Below are 18,825 nucleotides of genomic sequence, written 5' to 3'. Positions count from 1 at the left end.
TTGTCAATGCATGTGCGAACATTACGGAAGGCGAACTACTCGCTGTTGAGAGGAATGTCGTTACACGTATTGCCAAATGCATTGAGGTTGACTGACATCATTTTGAGCATTTATTGCATTATTGTGGTATTTACAGGTAATCATGCTGTAACAACATGCGTTCTCAGAAATGATAAGTTCATAAATTTACATGTGTCACATTGGAACAACCGAAATAAAATGTTCAAACGTACCTACGTTCTGTATTTTAATTAAAAAAACCTGCCTGTTACCAACTGTTTGTCTAAAATTGTGAGCCCTATATTTGTGACTATTACAGCGCCATCTACCACAAAGCGAAAAAAGTGGTCCAACTAAAACATTCATATTTCTTTACATACTACACGAATATGTCATAAAAATAGGGGTTCCTGTTTAAAAAAACGCAGTTGATATCCGTTTGACCTATGGCAGCGCGACCTAGCGGGCCAACCATAGCTCCATCCGGTTTTCCCCTTCAAACTAGACAAGTTTCGTTCTTTGTAGTTTTTTCGTTTGACGCTTATATCTTGAGGTATTTGGCCTGGTCACGATCAATGGACCACCCAGTAGAGGTAGACATGGCCCCCAAGGATAGATGCATACCGGTATTAATCTATAGCCCCTTTCAGAACGACGAGATCGCTCAGCGATTGCCACTAAAACATTCCCCAGACCATAATGCTCCCACCTAGTTGGAAGGTGTTTACTTTCAGTCGTTTCACGCTATACGCGCCAGCGCCCATAAAAACTGGTAAGGTAGAACGTGACTCATCTAGTTCGTCTTGCTTTACCTGTAGAGGACCGACGCTTCATACAGGGATTGGTGCTTGACTCTCATCGTAAACAAATACAACGTATTTCGAATTAGGCATTAGTCAGCAAGACCCTTTATTGTATGATTACACGATCGCAGAACAATCACTGGAAGCAACCATGTTTATAAAATATGTGGGAGTATACGCAAAGAGCGATTTAAAGTGGAACAACCACGTAAAACTAATCACAGGTAAGGCAGAGGCCAGACTGAAATTCACTGGAAGACTCTTCAGCAAGATAGGCTTGCAAAATGCTCGTTCGATCAATAACTGAATAATGCTCGTCAGTCTGGATCCGTACCAGGTAGGAGAGGAAGTACAGAAGATCCAAAGAAGAGAAGCGCGTTTCGTTGCAGGTTTGTTTAGTAAGCGCGAAAGCATCACGGAGATGCTCAGCCAGCTCCACTAGCAGACACTGCAAGAGAGACGTGCTGCATCACGAAGTGGTTTACCGTTACAGTTCCGAGAGCGCACGTTCCTTGAACAGTCGACCAAGATATTGTTTCATCGCACGCATATCTCACGAAAAGACCAGGAAGGTAAAATCAGAGAGATTGGAGCTCGTACGGAGGCTGTGATATGCAAATGATTAGCTTTCCAGAGCATTCACATAAGGTTGGCGCCGGTGGCGACACCTACAACGTGCTGACATGAGGACAGTTTCCAACCGATTTCTCATACACAAACAACCGTTGACCGGCGTTGCCTGGTGAAACGTTGTTGTGATGCCTCGTGTAAGGAGGAGAAATGCATACCATCACGTTTCCGTCTTTGATAAAGGTCGGATTGTAGCCTATCGCGATTGCGGTTTATCATATCGCGACATTGCTGCTCGCGTCCGTCGAGATCCAATGACTGTTAGCAGAATATGGAATCGTTGGTTTCAGGAGGGTAATACCGAACGCAGTGCTGGATCCAAACGGCCTCGTATCACTAGCAGTTGAGATGACAGGCATCTTATCCGCATGGCTGTAACGGATCGTGCAGCCACGTCTCGATCCCTGATTCAACAGATGAGGACGTTTTCAAGACAACAACTATCTGCGCGAACACTTCGACGACGTTTGCAGCAGCACGGACTATCAGCTCGGAGACCATGGCTGCGGTTACCCTTGACGCTGCATGACAGACAGGAGTGCCTGCGATGGTGTACTCAACGACAAACCCAGGTGCACGAATGGCGAAACATCATTTTTTCGGATTAATCCAGGTTCTGATTAAATGGTTCAAATGGCTCTGAGCACTATGGGACTTAACATCTATGGTCATCAGTCCCCTAGAACTTAGAACCACTTAAACCTAACTAACCTAAGGACATCACACAACACCCAGCCATCACGAGGCAGAGAAAATCCCTGACCCCGCCGGGAATCGAACCCGGGAACCCGGGGGTTGGAAGCGAGAACGCTACCGAACGACCACGAGATGCGGGCGGTTCTCATTACAGCATCATAATGGTCGCATCCGTGCTTGGCGACATCGCGGTGAACGCACATTGGAAGCGTGTATTCGTCATCTCCATATTGGCTTATCACCTGGCGTGATGGTATGGGGTGCCATTGGTTACACGTCTCGGTAACCTCTTGTTCGCATTGACTGCACTTTGAACAGTGGACGTTGCATTTCAGATGTGTTACGACTCGTGGTTCTACCCTTCATTTGATCTCTGCGAAACCCTACATTTCAGCAGGATAATGCTTGACCGCATGTTGCAGGTGCTGTACGGGCCTTTCTGGATACAGAAAATGTTCGACTGCTGCCCTGGCCAGCACATTCTCCAGATCTCTCACCAACTAAAACGTCTGGTCAATGGTGGCCGAGCAACTGGCTCTTCACAGTACGCCAGTCACTACTCTTGATGAACTGTGGTATCGTGTTGAAGCTGCATGGGCAGCTGTACCTGTACACGCCATCCAAGCTCCGTTTGACTCAATGCCCAGGCGTATCAAGGCCGTTATTACGGCCAGAGGTGGTTGTTCTGGGTACTGATTTCTCAGGATCTATGCACCCAAATTGCGTGAAAATGTAATCACATGTCAGTTGTAGTATAACATATTAGTCCAATGATTACCCATTTATCATATGCATTTCTTCTTGGTGTAGCAATTTTAATGGCCAGTAGTGTACATTTAGAACTCATCGAAATATATGTACGAGTTCATGTTGGAAAATAGTGCCTCCGAATTTTGTAGGTGCAAACTCTCAAAACTTTTTTAATAAAACAAACGCTACCAACAATTTACAACTTTATTCTTCATCTCTACGTACTTATTTCTCAACAGTAACCTTGTCGACGAACACAGTTCTGCCAGTGAGATTCCAGTTTCTTGGTTCCGTGACTGTAGGATGTTTGGCTTTTTCGACGGAGCCAGAATCTCACCTCTTCTTGCACCACTTCGTCACTGACAAAGTGAAGCCCTCGAAGGTGTTCTTTAAGTCTTGGAAACACATGAAAACCGGATGGAACCAAAGCGGGACTGTGTGGAGGGTGATCGATGACAGTGAATCCAAGGCGTCGTATTGTTACAGATTTCGCAGCGCCCGTGTGTGCTTTGGCATTGTCATGGTGAAGGAAATAGTGCTCCATGAATGGAAGAACTCTTTGAATTCGAAACTCTGTTCAGCACTCTGTGTCTCACGTGCTGAAACAGTAACGTTACACACCGCCATGTTACACGCTACAGTTCGGAGCACTCTACCAGCAGAAGTTGCAAATATGTAGACATGAATAATAAAGATGTAGAATGTTAATAACGTTTGTTTTATTTAAAAAAACTTTAAGAATTGTCGCATAAAAAATTCTGAGGCATTACTTTTCAGCAAAGCTGCATAAAACACATCGACTCGTCTTCGTGATCTTTGACAGTAGTCGGACGACGTCAAAGTTCGACCGCTATGCGAATGGGTTTAAACAGTGTGGTTTGCTGAGATTATAAGTTTGAAAATTACTAATTCCTAACTACAGCTTCTAAGAATGGCTCCAGCGATAGGGAACGAAACGACAGACACTGAAAGATGCCTTTGATCACAGCCTAATGTCAACGAACCAGAAATGACAGGCCGTGAAAGCATACATTTTATGAATATAATCTGCGTCCCATATTTGCAAACAATGTCCACGTCATCGTCTCTTTGCTCTACCAGATGCACCGGTATGAAATGAGCGTTTTTTTGTGAAAATGAAACACTAGTTTTGAATTCGGAGGTAAAAACATTTTATTCAAAGTACTGACCATTGCTTTCTATACATTTTGACCACCTTTCTGGCAGTTTGTGGACACCACGCCAATAGAAATGATCGTCTTTTGAAGCAAATACATCAGACACCCAATTTTCGGCTTCTTCGTGGGAATCGAAGTGTTCCTCAGCCAATGCGTGTCCCATTGACGAAAACAAATGATAGTCGGAAGGGGCCAAGTCTGGTGAATACGGCGGGTGGGGTAGCAGCTCCCAGCCAAGTGTTTTGATTGTATACTGAACCGGTTTTGCTCTGTGTGCAGGTGCATTGTCGTGTAAAAAATTACTTTGCCATGTCTCCTGGCCCATTCTTGTCTTTTTTCGATCAATGCATAGTTCAAATTGATCATTTGTTGTCTGTATCGATTAGTATTCACAGTTTCACCAGGTTTTAGAAGCTCATGATACACCACACCATTCTGATCCCACCAAATACAGAGCATTGTCTTCTTGCCGAATCGATCTGGTTTTGAGGCCGATGTTGATGGTTGTCCCCGATTAACCCACGATTTTTCCCGTTTAGGATTCTTAAAATAAATCCATTTTTCATTGCCAGTAACAATTCGATGCAAAATCGATTTTCTTTCATGTCTTTGAAGCAAAATTTGACAAATGGTTTTTCGGTTTTCCACCTGTCTTTCATTCAATTCATTTGGCACCCATTTTACACACTTTTGGATCTTTCCCATAGCTTTCAAGCGGTCAGAAATTGTTTGTTGTGCAACATTTAGCATTGCTGCCATTTGTTTCTGACTCAAAGTATCACTTTCATCCAATATTGCTTGCAATTCAGCATCTTCGAACTTATTTGGTGGTCTTCCACGTTCTTCGTTTCTTACATCAAAATCATTATTTCTGAACCGTTGAAACCATCTTTTGCATGTTGCTTCTGATAGTGCATGATCACCATATGCCTCGACAAGCATTCGATGCGAATCTGCAGCATTTTTTCTCAAGTGAAAACAAAAAATTAATGCTTTCCGCAAATCATCACTTTCTGGTACAAAATTCGACATTGTTAACACGATGAATACATATGATGCTGTTTGTTCCATGACTTGATGTATACTAAATGTCTTTGACAAATGTCATACCAAGCAAACAAAAAAAAATTAAGGCTCGTTCACAAAAAATTTCCCTGTCGACACATTTGTATCTTAACGCTCATTTCATACCGGTACACCTGGTATAACTGGGAGGACTTGACGTTATTCTGTGGGGTTATCGAAAACGGATCATTTGAGAATATTTTGGGAGCCTTTGCTACCAATGTCTCTCTGTTCCAGTCAGGCAGTAAATCGTTTGTCATAAGGTCGCTGTGTCAGTTGTTACGCAGACTTGTTTCTGGCGACTGTTGTAAGTGGCGCCCTTATCTGGCTGCAAAGATACGAATGTAGGACGCAGAGTTCCTAACCTGCACGGCCAGCGACTGAACTGAAGGTCCGCCTATACGATATATAGTAACGGCGTACGTCACTGCCGAATACGCGTGACCTTACTGCAAAGCTAAATGTCAGGACTGACTTCATAAGCAAGTGAGCAAAGAGTTAGGTACTGCTACTTAAGTGCAGGAATACCGGTAATACTGCATTCGAAAAGGCAGTCAAATATTACTCGGAATTTTGCTGCTGTCTATACCACAGACAATCCGTCACATTCTACGGACGATGTTATACATCTCGCTTTAATGTTGTGGGAGCACGCAGACGAATAGTTGTGTGTGCACAGTGCAGAGGCAGCGGCAAAGACTCTAGTGTGCACATAATCATTTACTCTTTGCTTTGTGTTTGTTTTTGCCTTAGATGTTCTATGTTAATGTCTGGCTCATGGCTTCACAATAAAGCTGAACATTAAGGATACGAAAAAGTCTACCATTAACAGAATGGACCTACGTAGTGGCTAGAAAGTGGTGACCTCGACGTGATCGGATGCTCTGCACAGTATCGATGTTGCCTATTTTTGTTCCTTCTTTTAAATGGAGTAAAGAGGTACGTTGTCTTCAGAAATATCTTAGAAACATCGACCAAGGGGAGACCAGCGACGTTCATTGCTACCGTACGGTGAATTCTACGCCCTTCTCATCTGAATTTCGTAACAAAATGTTGGTATATATGTATCCTTTACTACGAAGCTGACGGCAAACACGAGACGACAACCCATTCAGCAGGGACCAACGGAAATAAACCTACACGTGAGTCGCGCTCTTCTCTGCAGCATTCCAGCTGACGCTGTTACTTACACGCAGACGAATAGTTGCATGTGCACAGTTCGGGGGCAGCGGCAAAGACCCTAGTGTGCACATAATCATTTACTCTTTGCTTTGCGTTTGTATTTGTCTTAGATCTTCTATGTTAATGTCTGGCTCATGGCTTCACAATAAAGTTGAACATTAAGAATACGAACCAGTCTATCATTAATAGAATGGAACTAGGTAGAGGCTACAATCTTATTATTCTAAGTAATTCAGTATCTTTTCCTTATCATCTCACTAGTTGTCTTCACATATCTACATCTGTACTCCACCAGCCAACTAGTGGTATATGGCGGAGAGTACTTTGTGCTCCAGTCTCTTCCTCCATCCTGTTGTAATTGCGAATGGTTCGTAGGGAGAAAGATTGTTGGTAAGCATCGGCGTAAGAGCGAGTCCCTCTAATTTTACCTTCATGGTCTTTACGCGAGGTACGCGTAGGAGGAAGCAGTACATCGGTTGACTCTACCAGAAACGTGCGCTCTGGGAACTTTAATAGTAAACAACACCGTGATGTACAGGTATCTCTTCTTTCGTCTGATCACCTGCGTGACGCTTTCGCGCTGACTCAAGAAACTCGTAAAGAAACGAACTGCTGTTCTCTTTCCATCCAAGACTGACGAACAGTATTCCAAGACTGACGAACAGTATTCAAGTATTGACCGAACGAACATTTTGTAACCTACCTCCTTTGTGGATGGACTGCGCTTTCTGAGATTTCTTCCAATGAATCTCAGTACGGCATCTGCTTTACCTGCCATTATTTTCACTTTAAACCGTTGCAGACACATATTTCTAAATATTTTATGGATGTCACTACTTTCAGTGATTATTCTGCAATCGTATCATCATACGACAATGGGTCTGCCTGTGTATTTATGCACAAAAATCGTTGTTCATGTTGCCAATCCCTGGAGTAATCATCGTTCCTCAGCAGGTCGTCTTTTATTTCGCCAAATTTGTCTAGTGTTTACAGTCCGGAACCACGCTGCTGCTGCGGTAGCAGGTTCGAATCCTCCCTCGGGCATGGATGTGTGTGTGTCCTTAAGTCAGTTAGGTTTATGTAGTTCTAAGTTGTAGGGGACTGATGACCTCATATGTTAAGTCCCATAGTGCTCAGAGCCATTTGAACCATTTTTTTGTTAAGTCCCATAGTGCTTAGAGCCATCTGAACCATTTGTCTAGTGTTGCAACTGGCCTACAAACAACAGAACCATCGTGAAAAGTCTCATGGGGGTTCCGCAGGTATCCTCGAGGTCATTTATGTGCATTGTGAAAAGTATTGGTCGTATAATACTCCGTTGGAATACGTTCGAAGTTACTCTCACACCAAACGATTTCCATCTGTTAAGGCCAGGTTCTCATTCAAATGAACAAAGTTTGGAATTTTTTTGAGACAATGAAAAAATATACAACGGAACTGTTTGGGAATTATGATTCATCATACTATGTACTGTATTTGAGATTTTCAATAAAAAAAATGGCGCCCGTAATTATGGTTTGATCAAGGGCCTGCGAGTGTGAAGTAGCAGACTGCGTGTGTTGTAACCCCTCAGCAGTTATCTGAAATCAACAATGGATAACATCAGTAAATACTACATTAAATTTATGGGAGCTTATACCTAACCACAATGAAAGAACGTTAAATTTAACGATACTATGCTAACTCAAACTTTGAGTTCGATTTTTGGATTTTTTCGCTATTTATACGCTATGTGATTAAAAGTATCCGGACACCTGGCCGTAAATGACTTACAAGTTCGTGGCCCCCTCCATCGGTGCTGGAATTCAATATGGTGTTGGCCCACCCTCAGCCGTGATGAAAGCTTCCACTCTCGCAGGCATACGTTCAATCAGGTGCTGGAAGGTTTTTTGGGGAATGGCAGCCCATTCTTCACGGAGTGCTGCACTGGGGAGAGGCATCGATGCCGGTCGGTGACGCCTCGGACGAAGTCGGCGTTCCAAAACATCCCAAAGGTATTCTATAGCAGTCAGGTCAGGGCTCTGTACAGGCCAGTCCATTACAGTCGCCATCCCTGAATTGCTCTTCAACAGTGAGAAGCTAGAAGGTGGTTAAATATTAATGTAGGCCTGTGCTGTGATAGTGCCACGCAAACCAACAAGGGGTGGGAGCCCCCTCCATGAAAAACACGACCACACCATAACACCATCGCCTCTGAATATTGCTTTTGGCATTACACACGCTGGCAGATGACGTTCACCGGGCATTCGCCATACCCCCACCCTGCCATCTGATCGCCACATTGTGTGCCGTGATTCGTTACACCTCGCAACATTTGTCTACTGTTCAATTGTCTAATGTTTACTCTCCTTACACCAAGTTAGGCGTCGTTTGGGATTTACGAGCCTGATGTGTGGCTCATGAGCAGCCGCTCGACCGTGAAATCCAAGTTTTCTCCCCTCCCGCCTAACTGTCATAGTACTTGCAGTGGACCCTGATGCAGTTTGGAATTCCTGTGTAATGGTCTGGATGGATGCCTGCCTATTACACATTACAACCCTCTTCAACTGTCGGCGGTCTCTGTCAGTCAACAGATGAGGTCGGCCTGTACGCTTTTGTGCTGTACGTGTTCCTTCACGTTTCCACTTCACTATCACATCGGAAACAGTGGATGTAGGGATGTTTAGGAGTGTGAAAATCTCGGGTACAGGCGTATGACACAAGTGACAACCAATCACCTGACCACGTTCGAAGTCCGTGAGCTCTGCGGAGTGCCTCATTTTGCTCTCTCACGCTGTCTAATGACTACTGAGGTCGCTGATAAGGAGTACCTGGCTGTAGGTGTCAGCACAGTGAACCTAATATGAAAAACGTATGTTTTTTGGGGTTGTCCCGATACTTTGGTCACATAGTGTAGCTTTACAAAACATAGTTAACATTAACAAACTTCGTACATTATAAGTACAAGCTCCCAAGAAAAGTGTTTTCTTTTCGGGGATCAAAGGTAGAAGTTAATAGGTTGAACTGTTTCATTTTATGCTGCACGTAGTTTTGAAAAATCGTTTATTGAGAAAAAACCGGTTTACAGTTTAGGGAAAAATTCTTTACGTTTTATGAGTGAAATTCCCATAAAAAATGCATGTTACTATATATTTTTGTTTCCCAGAACACAAATCTGAAGTTATATTTTCAAAATTCAAAACGGCTAGTCCAATATGGCGCACCAGAAATTATGTTCCGACCAATTTTGACCAAAAAAGTGTTTTCGCTACTTACGTTCAGTCTGAAATTCCTGGACCGTATATCAATCCTTCCTCTAACTCGAATTGTTCCTAGAGAGCAATTCCCTAGTTCTTCTTGGAGAGAAAAGCTGATCTGGCTGAGCTGGATATGCTGCGTTCGGTAGCCTGCACACGTTGTTCGTCAGCTTTTTCGGTGAATAGGTCTGCATGCATACTGCAATATAAATGTTTTTGTGAACGTGCGTCACGGCACGACAAGTTTTCTGCCTGAGCCTGGCGTCACCGGTTGAGTCTACCCTACAGCTGCCGTGACACTGCTTCGAACACTGGGCTCTAGAAACTTCTGTAACGTACTGATTAAAAAACTCTTTCGTCCCAACATTGAAGACATAAATACCTTTCAAAAATGCAGTAAAAAATCGAATTTTCGACCGTTTTGAGTGAGGACATGGCCTTAAGAACGACATCGAGTTGATGCACATACAGATACAACCTGATGTATGTAAATAATGCACCCGTACCCTGGTACAGATTATTCTGTAAACTATTAACCGCTGTAAAGTAGGTAGTGATTTTCGCATTTTATTATTTCTGACACTGATGTAATGGCAACAGCGCCAGGCTCCTCGAGGCAGGCAAGGGAACTCTCTCTTTGTGGCGTGCAAAGTGGCAGGAGAAATTTTGTTGAGTGTTGTGGATATTTGTATGCAGTATTGTAGTGCACTGCCACCTAGAAGTATTCGATAGTTATGTTTATACAGTAGTTCGGTTAACTGATGAATATCCGGCACTCAATAACATGTCCATGAACAAGCGCGTTGGCCCACCTTTGGAACGCAGTACTCATACGAACCGACAGCGGAATCGAAAAGCAGCTACAGTTGTTTGGTAGTGGTCAGGCATCAGAACTAAATGAAATACCTTTAAGCTCCTACACAGATTATTCGAAAGAACTTACTCCCCTTCTAGCACCAGTCATTCTCTTTTTGAAGAAGGGGCGTAGGACACACAGCGGTATACACAATTATAGACCCATGTTTTGTACGTCAATGTGTTGCAGAATTATGGAACACGTTTTATGCTTTAGAACTATAAAAATCAACATGTATTCCGCAACCAGAGCTCTTTTGAAACTCAGCTAGCTGTTCCTCCATGAGATCCTTAGCGATATAGACAACGGCACACAGGTTGAAGTTGTGTTCCTTGACTTCAGGAAATCGTTAGTCACCGGTCCCCACTGCCATTTAGTGAAAAAAATACGAGCTTACAGAGCATCGGACCGGATTTGCGACTGGATTCAAGACTTCCTTGCGGACAAAACTCAACACGTCGCTGTTAACGAAACAAAATCGACAGATGTGAAGGTAATTTGCGGTGTACGCCAAGGAAGTGTGATAGGGCCGTTACTGCTTACATTGTACATAAATGATGTAACAGAAAGCGTCGGAAGCTCCTTAAGACTGTTTGCAGATGATGCGGTTGAGTATAACAAAGTAGCATCGTCAGAAGAGAGTATCGATTTGCAGAATGACCTGCGGAGTATTGATGAATGGTGCATGCTGTGGTGGTTCACCCTGAACGTAAACAAATGTAACACATAGCGCACACATAGGAAAAGAAAGCCACTGCTGTACAATTGCACTGTTGATGACAAACTGCGGGAAACAGTATATACCGTAAAATATCTAGGAGTAACTATCCAGAGGGACCTTTAGTCGAATGACCACATAAAACAAATACACTCCTGGAAATGGAAAAAAGAACACATTGACACCGGTGTGTCAGACCCACCATACTTGCTCCGGACACTGCGAGAGGGCTGTACAAGCAATGATCACACGCACGGCACAGCGGACACACCAGGAACCGCGGTGTTGGCCGTCGAATGGCGCTAGCTGCGCAGCATTTGTGCACCGCCGCCGTCAGTGTCAGCCAGTTTGCCGTGGCATACTGAGCTCCATCGCAGTCTTTAACACTGGTAGCATGCCGCGACAGCGTGGACGTGAACCGTATATGTAGTTGACGGACTTTGAGCGATGGCGTATAGTGGGCATGCGGGAGGCCGGGTGGACGTACCGCCGAATTGCTCAACACGTGGGGCGTGAGGTCTCCACAGTACATCGATGTTGTCGCCAGTGGTCGGCGGAAGGTGCACGTGCCCGTCGACCTGGGACCGCACCGCAGCGACGCACGGATGCACGCCAAGACCGTAGGATCGTACGCAGTGCCGTAGGGGACCGCACCGCCACTTCCCAGCAAATTAGGGACACTGTTGCTCCTGGGGTATCGGCGAGGACCATTCGCAACCGTCTCCATGAAGCTGGGCTACGGTCCCGCACACCGTTAGGCCGTCTTCCGCTCACGCCCCAACATCGTGCAGCCCGCCTCCAGTGGTGTCGCGACAGGCGTGAATGGAGGGACGAATGGAGACGTGTCGTCTTCAGCGATGAGAGTCGCTTCTGCCTTGGTGCCAATGATGGTCGTATGCGTGTTTGGCGCCGTGCAGGTGAGCGCCCCAATCAGGACTGCATACGACCGAGGCACACAGGGCCAACACCCGGCATCATGGTGTGGGGAGCGATCTCCTACACTGGCCGTACACCAATGGTGATCGTCGAGGGGACACTGAATAGTGCACGGTACATCCAAACCGTCATCGAACCCATCGTTCTACCATTTCTAGACCGGCAAGGGAACTTGCTGTTCCAACAGGACAATGCACGTCCGCATGTATCCCGTGCCACCCAACGTGCTCTAGAAGGTGTAAGTCAACTACCCTGGCCAGCAAGATCTCCGGATCTGTCCCCCATTGAGCATGTTTGGGACTGGATGAAGCGTCGTCTCACGCGGTCTGCACGTCCAGCACGAACGCTGGTCCAACTGAGGCGCCAGGTGGAAATGGCATGGCAAGCCGTTCCACAGGACTACATCCAGCATCTCTACGATCGTCTCCATGGGAGAATAGCAGCCTGCATTGCTGCGAAAGGTGGATATACACTGTACTAGTGCCGACATTGTGCATGCTCTGTTGCCTGTGTATATGTGCCTGTGGTTCTGTCAGTGTGATCATGTGATGTATCTGACCCCAGGAATGTGTCAATAAAGTTTCCCCTTCCTGGGACAATGAATTCACGGTGTTCTTATTTCAATTTCCAGGAGTGTAGTAGGAGAAGCAGATGCGAGACTGAGGTTCAAAAAAATGGTTCACTTGGCTCTGAGCACTGTGGGACTTAACATCTGAGGGCATCAGTCCCCTAGAACGTAGAACTACTTAAACGTGACTAACCTAAGGACATCACACACATCCGTGCCCGAGGCTGAATTCGAACCTGTGAGACTGAGGTTCATAGGAAAAAAATTAAGCAAATGTACCGAAGGAACTAGCCTATAAAGCATTTGTTAGACGGATTCTTGAGTATTGTCCATCAATATGGGATCCTGACCAGGTAGGACTTATAAAACAAATAGAAAAGTCCAAAGAAGAGCGCCACATTTCGTCACGGGATCGTTTAGTAGGTGCGAGAGCATTACGGAGATGCTCAACAAACTCTAGTAGCAGGCGTTACAAGGGAGGCGTTGTGCATCATACAGATGGGTACTATTGAAATTTCAAGACAGTGCTTTCCAGGAAGAGGCGTGCAACATGTTTCTTCCTCCCAGACACACCACGACAAAAAAAAAAGAGAAATTTGAGGCATTGCGAAGGCTTACCGACAATCATTCTTCCCAAGCGCCATTCGCGAGTGGGACAGCGTAGGGGGAGGGGGGGGGGAAATCAATTAGTGGAACCCGAAGTACCCTTCGCCACACATCATTAGGTAGCATGCGAAGTATGATGTAGACGTGTTGTTGATATTCTGCTCGTCATGGATTCGACAAGTCCTTGGTAGGTTTTCGGAGGTATCTGGCACCAGATACCTATGCTCTATAGTCACGTATTTCCCACTAACTGCGGCCCGGCGGCTGGTGGACGCTGAACTGGAGGCCGATAGCATCTTATTTGTGATGCATCGGGTTCAGATCGGGCAAATTTGTTGACCAAAACATCAACGTGAGCTCACTGTCATGCTCCTCAAACCACTGGCCTTGGGGCACTGACAGCTATCCTGCCGTCAGGGAAAACATCCAGCACGAACGCATGCAGGTGCTCTGCAATGATGCTCTCGTTGTTCTCAGCTGTCACGATGCTTTCGATAAATATCACAGATCCCATGGAATCACAGACAGGTCCAGATCTAGGTGGGGTGGGGTGGGTGGGGGGGGAGAATTGTGTAACTAAACTGGGGACCTAGAAACGACGAAGAGGCTTCGTCCCACTGTAGCTCTCAGTGGTTCACAGCCCCACATCAAGCCACAGCAGTCCACTCACCCCACCACCGCCCCACACCGAATCCAGGGTTATTGTGCGGTTCGGCCCCCAGTGGGGGTGGACCCCCCTCCGGGAACGTCTCATACCACACGAGTATAACACCAAATGTTTGCGTCGTAGAGTAATTATGGTGTACGCATATGTGGAAACAGTGTTAGTGCAGCAATCCCCAACATGGGGGTGGGGGGCATACCAGGGTATCTACCCGGGCAGCAATTTGAGGGGGCGCCAAATTCACATTCTTGAAGGAAAGAAAAGCATGTTTCACAAAGCGCCTACCATCCAGCGAACGTTGATCTATCAATTATTAATATGATTTTGGAACACATCCCAGTTGGAATTTGAAAATTTTTGATCACGTTCTAAGTTAATTTCTGAATTGATTGTAAGTTGATTTTTGAATGCGTGCGTGATGTACGTGATGTCACTGCCAGGGGAATCTCCCTCGCATAAAGAAATAAAAAACTTCCCGCAGACAAAAGCGCACGGGGCTATGAGAGTTGAGCCTAATAAAGCCGAACGGGTGAATGGTAATAGCAGTTTGTTTATCTGCTCGATTCGGTATGCGAATGATGCGCGTTGTTATAATTATTAGGGAATACCATAGATTTAGACTAGCTGAGTGGAAATAAATGACTAACAGAAGGAACAGGTGAGAATGATGACATATTACATTCTCGGTGTATCCCAGAAAATGAAATTTTGACAATTTTCTTTGCCAGAACGCTACACAGCTAAGGGCCAGTACAACAGTCCCCGGATTTCTCTGAATTGCGCGGAAAACGCGTTGTGTGAAAACGTAATATCGCCTAAACGGAGAATAAACGCGGGATAACTGAACTGCAGGGTTAGCGAAGTTAACCGGAGAACAAGGTTTGACAATGTCGGGAATAGTTACAGAATCAGTGATGACAAGATTGTGTGTTAGAACGAGGGAGGAAAAGGAAGGGGGCTATCACACAAATTACACGACTGGCCATTAAAATTGCTACACCGCGAAGATGACGTGCTACAGACGCGAAATTTAACCGACACGAAGAAGATGCTGTGATATGCGAATGATTAATTGTTCAGAGCATTCACACAAGGTTGGCGCCGGTGACGACACCTACAACGTGCTGACATGAGAAAAGTTTCCAACCGATTTCTCATACACAAACAGCAGTTGACAGGCGTTGCCTGGTGAAACGCTGTTGTGATGCCTCGTTAAGGAGGAGGAATGCGTACCATCACGTTTCCGACTTTGATAAAGGACGGATTGTAGCCTACCGCGATTGCGGTTTATCGTATCACGACATTGCTGCTCGCGTTGATCGAGATCCAATGACCGTTAGCAGAATATGGAATCGGTGGGTTCAGGAGGGTAATACGGAACACCGTGCTGAATCCCAAAGGCCTCGTATCACTAGCAGTCGAGATGACAGCCATCTTATCCGCATGGCTGTAACGGATCGTGCAGCCACGTCTCGATCACTGAGTCAACAGATGGGGACGTTTGCAAGACAACAACCATCTGCACGAACAGTTCGACGACGTTTGCAGCAGCATGGACTATCAGCTCCGAGACCATGGCTGCGGTTACCGTTGACGCTGCATCACAGACAGGAGCGCCTGCGATGGTGTACTCAACGACGACCCTGGGTGCACGAATGACAAAACGTCATTTTTCGGATGAATCCAGGTTCTGTTTACAGCATCATCATGGTCGCATCCGTGTTTGGCGACATCGCGGTGAACGCACATTGGAAGCGTGTATTCGTCATCGCCATACTGGAGTATCACCCGGCGTGATGGTATGGGGTGCCATTGGTTACACGTCTCGGTCACCTCTTGTTCGCATTGACGGCACTTTGAACAGTGGACGTTACATTTCAGATGTGTTACGACCCGTAGCTCTACCTTCATTCGATTTCTGTGAAACCCTACATTTCAGCGGGATACTGCAGGACCGCATGTTGCATGTCCTGTACGGACCTTTCTGGACACAGAAAATGTTCGACTGGTGCCCTGACCAGCGCATTCTCCAGATCTCTCACCAACTGAAAACGTCTGGTGAATGGTAGCCGAACATCTGGCTCGTCACAATACGCAAGTCACTACTGTTGACGAACTGTGGTATCGTGTTGAAGCTGTACCTCTACACGCCATCCAAGTTCTGTTTGACTCAAATGTGAAAATGTAATCACATGTCAGTTCTAGTATAATATATTTGTCCAATGAATACCCGTTTACCATCTGCATTTCTTCTTTGTGTAGCAAATTTAATGGCTAGTACTGTATTACTACCTGACTGCAGATGGTAAATGAGACGTGTGAAGAGCAGCTGCAGCCTCGCAGTCCTCGAGAGAGCAAGCAGGTTCCGCTGACATAAAATGTAGCTCTGCAGCGACGCACGAACTTGTGTCACCCGTGGGGACCCCCGCCCGCTCGCGTCCTTGACCCGCGCCCTGCCCCTCCATTAAAACTCGCAGCCGCAAACTTCCGCTGCTCCGGATATTTCTTTAATAAGCAGCGCCCCGCCCAGATCGTTTCAGTGGTCGGTTGTTGCCCGACCAATGCTTCCTGTTTCGGACCCCCATCTCCCCTTTTCTTTCCTCTGCAGAAATTAAGTTAATGGATATTCTCGATCGGCTCGGCGCAGTCTGATTTCCATCGACTGCTGACACCAGCACAGCGAACATAACCGACGGTAACTCTCTCCTCCCTGAACAGACTTTTTCCAACCATCAAGTTCCTCCGCAACGTAGAAGACGTTCCATTATACAAACACGGTAATTAAAACATACACACGCGAATTATCATGGGCGTTCATTAAGTAATGGGGCAACGGCCTTGCCGCAGTGGATGCACCGGTTCCCCTGAGATCACCGAAGTTAAGCGCTGTCGGGCGGGGTCGGCTCTTGGATGGGTGACCATCCAGGCCGCCATGCGCTGTTGCCATTTTTCGGGGTGCACTCAGCCTCGTGATGCCAATTGAGGAGCTACTCGACCGAATAGTAGCGGCTTTGGTCAAGAATACCATCATAACGACCGGAAGAGCGGTGTCCTGACCCCACGCCCCTCCTATCCGCAGCCTCCCCTGAGGATGACAGGGCGGTCGGTTGGTCCCGATGGGCGACTTGTTGCCTGTAGACGGAGTGGTGGTTCATTAAGTAATAGAACATATTTTTTGTGAAAGCGGGTTGGTTTTATTCAGCATTCCATATTATTCCTCGCTCTCTTGGCTACAAAACCCTGTTTTTCAACAAAATCTCCCTTCAGTGCGATGGCCTTACGTCAGCTTATTGGGTGGGCCTGCATGCCCACATGGTACCACTCTATTGGTCGAAGGACGCCCATAGTTGATGAGTGGTGCCAGCTGCAAATACAAGTCTGTATGTGAGAAGGGCGGTTGTGTGCCATTTCTGGACGTCTTGGTCAAACGAAAAGGGACGGATGGTTGGTTCATTCCGTCTACCGAAAGCTCACAAATACAGACCTGTATTTGCAGGCGTCTAGCTGCCACCACCCATCACAAGCTGTGGTTGTCCTTCGAGCGTTGGTGCCCCGGACACATGTATCTGATGGAGAAAGCCTTGCGAAGGAGCTGGAACACCTGCAGTCACTGTTCAAAGATAATGGATATTCTCCACGTCAGATCAGCACAGCTTTAAGGCAGAAGAAACGTGACCAGCAACAAGAGCAAGAGGACAAGCAGAGGTTCAAGTACAGAGCGTTCTTGCCTACATCGGCAATATTTCGTCGAATTTAGGCGCAATCTTAAGAAAACATCGTGTCAAAGTAATCTTTCGCCCACCTACGAAGATTTGTGCCCTTCTCGGTTAGGCAAAGGACGATCTGGGATTGCGGAAAGCTGGAATCTACAAAATACTATGTCAGTGTGACGACGCCTACATTGCTCAGACGACGCGCTCAGTTCGTGAAAGGTGCGTTGAACGTGATCGCCACACTCGCCTTTCGCAGGCCAGTAAGTCAGCCGTAGCCGAGCACTGTATCTCCACAAGACATTGCATGGATTACTCTGCCACGAAAATCTTTGTCTCGACAAGATTCTTCTGGGATTCGGTTATTAAGGAATCAAAATGTTCAAATGTGTGTGAAATCTTATGGGACTTAACTGCTAAGGTCATCAGTCCCTAAGCTTTCACATTACTTAACCTAAATTATTCTAAGGACAAACACACGCACACACCCATGCCCGAGGGAGGACTCGAACCTCCACCGGGACCAGTATTAAGGAATCGGTGGAAACACTTTTAGCGCAATATCTTATTAATCGTGATGGCGGCTTTCAACTGGATAGGACGTAAGACGTCAGGCACGGTGATTTCTTTAACTTCTTCAGAAACAAAACATTGTACGACCAATGACACGTTTAGAGGCATTTAACTTTATTAATTCTGACATCTGAATTTTAATGCACAAGTGCGCATTTCGACAGAGAGTGCGCATGCAGTATCACCATGAAGCATGCGCCTGCGCGCCGTAGATGTAACAGTATTTGAACAGAGCCCGTAATCCGATAGAGGTCGCTCATGTAGCAGTTGCCTTTGCGCATGCGTCTTCCTGCCTTATTTTTGTATAAAGGTTGCGACCTGCACTAGCAACCTCCTTGGTGCGGCCACTAATAAAGTGTGTTTTAATACGGCCAGTCATTCTGTGCAATCCTAGTTGCGACCACTACTCTAACTACCTCTGTCCCATCCTATCAGCAACCTTGAACTTACACCTTCGGAGGGTAATATGGGACTTCAAGTCCGACCGCCATATCTTCAACGTGCAGTACAGTGATGTCATTGTGATGCCGTCATTGTAAGACTGAAAAAAAAAAGTAGCTACCTCCAGTACGGAACACTCACCTGAAGATGGCTGGAAGGTTGTCAGGCGAAATATCGTAGCAGGAAGTCGACGTTATCCGTCTGCAATACCGA

At 46.0% G+C, this 18,825-nt stretch overlaps 1 pseudogene; it reads left to right on the top strand.

The window, feature by feature from the left end:
• The first annotated feature begins 16,716 nt into the window (after positions 1–16,716).
• Positions 16,717–16,834, top strand: LOC126459094 (5S ribosomal RNA; annotated as a pseudogene).
• The last annotated feature ends 1,991 nt before the right edge of the window (positions 16,835–18,825 follow it).

This window comes from Schistocerca serialis, chromosome 2 (assembly GCF_023864345.2).
Source record: "Schistocerca serialis cubense isolate TAMUIC-IGC-003099 chromosome 2, iqSchSeri2.2, whole genome shotgun sequence".
Lineage (NCBI taxonomy): Eukaryota > Metazoa > Arthropoda > Insecta > Orthoptera > Acrididae > Schistocerca > Schistocerca serialis.
This window is presented reverse-complemented; position numbering and strand designations above follow the sequence as displayed.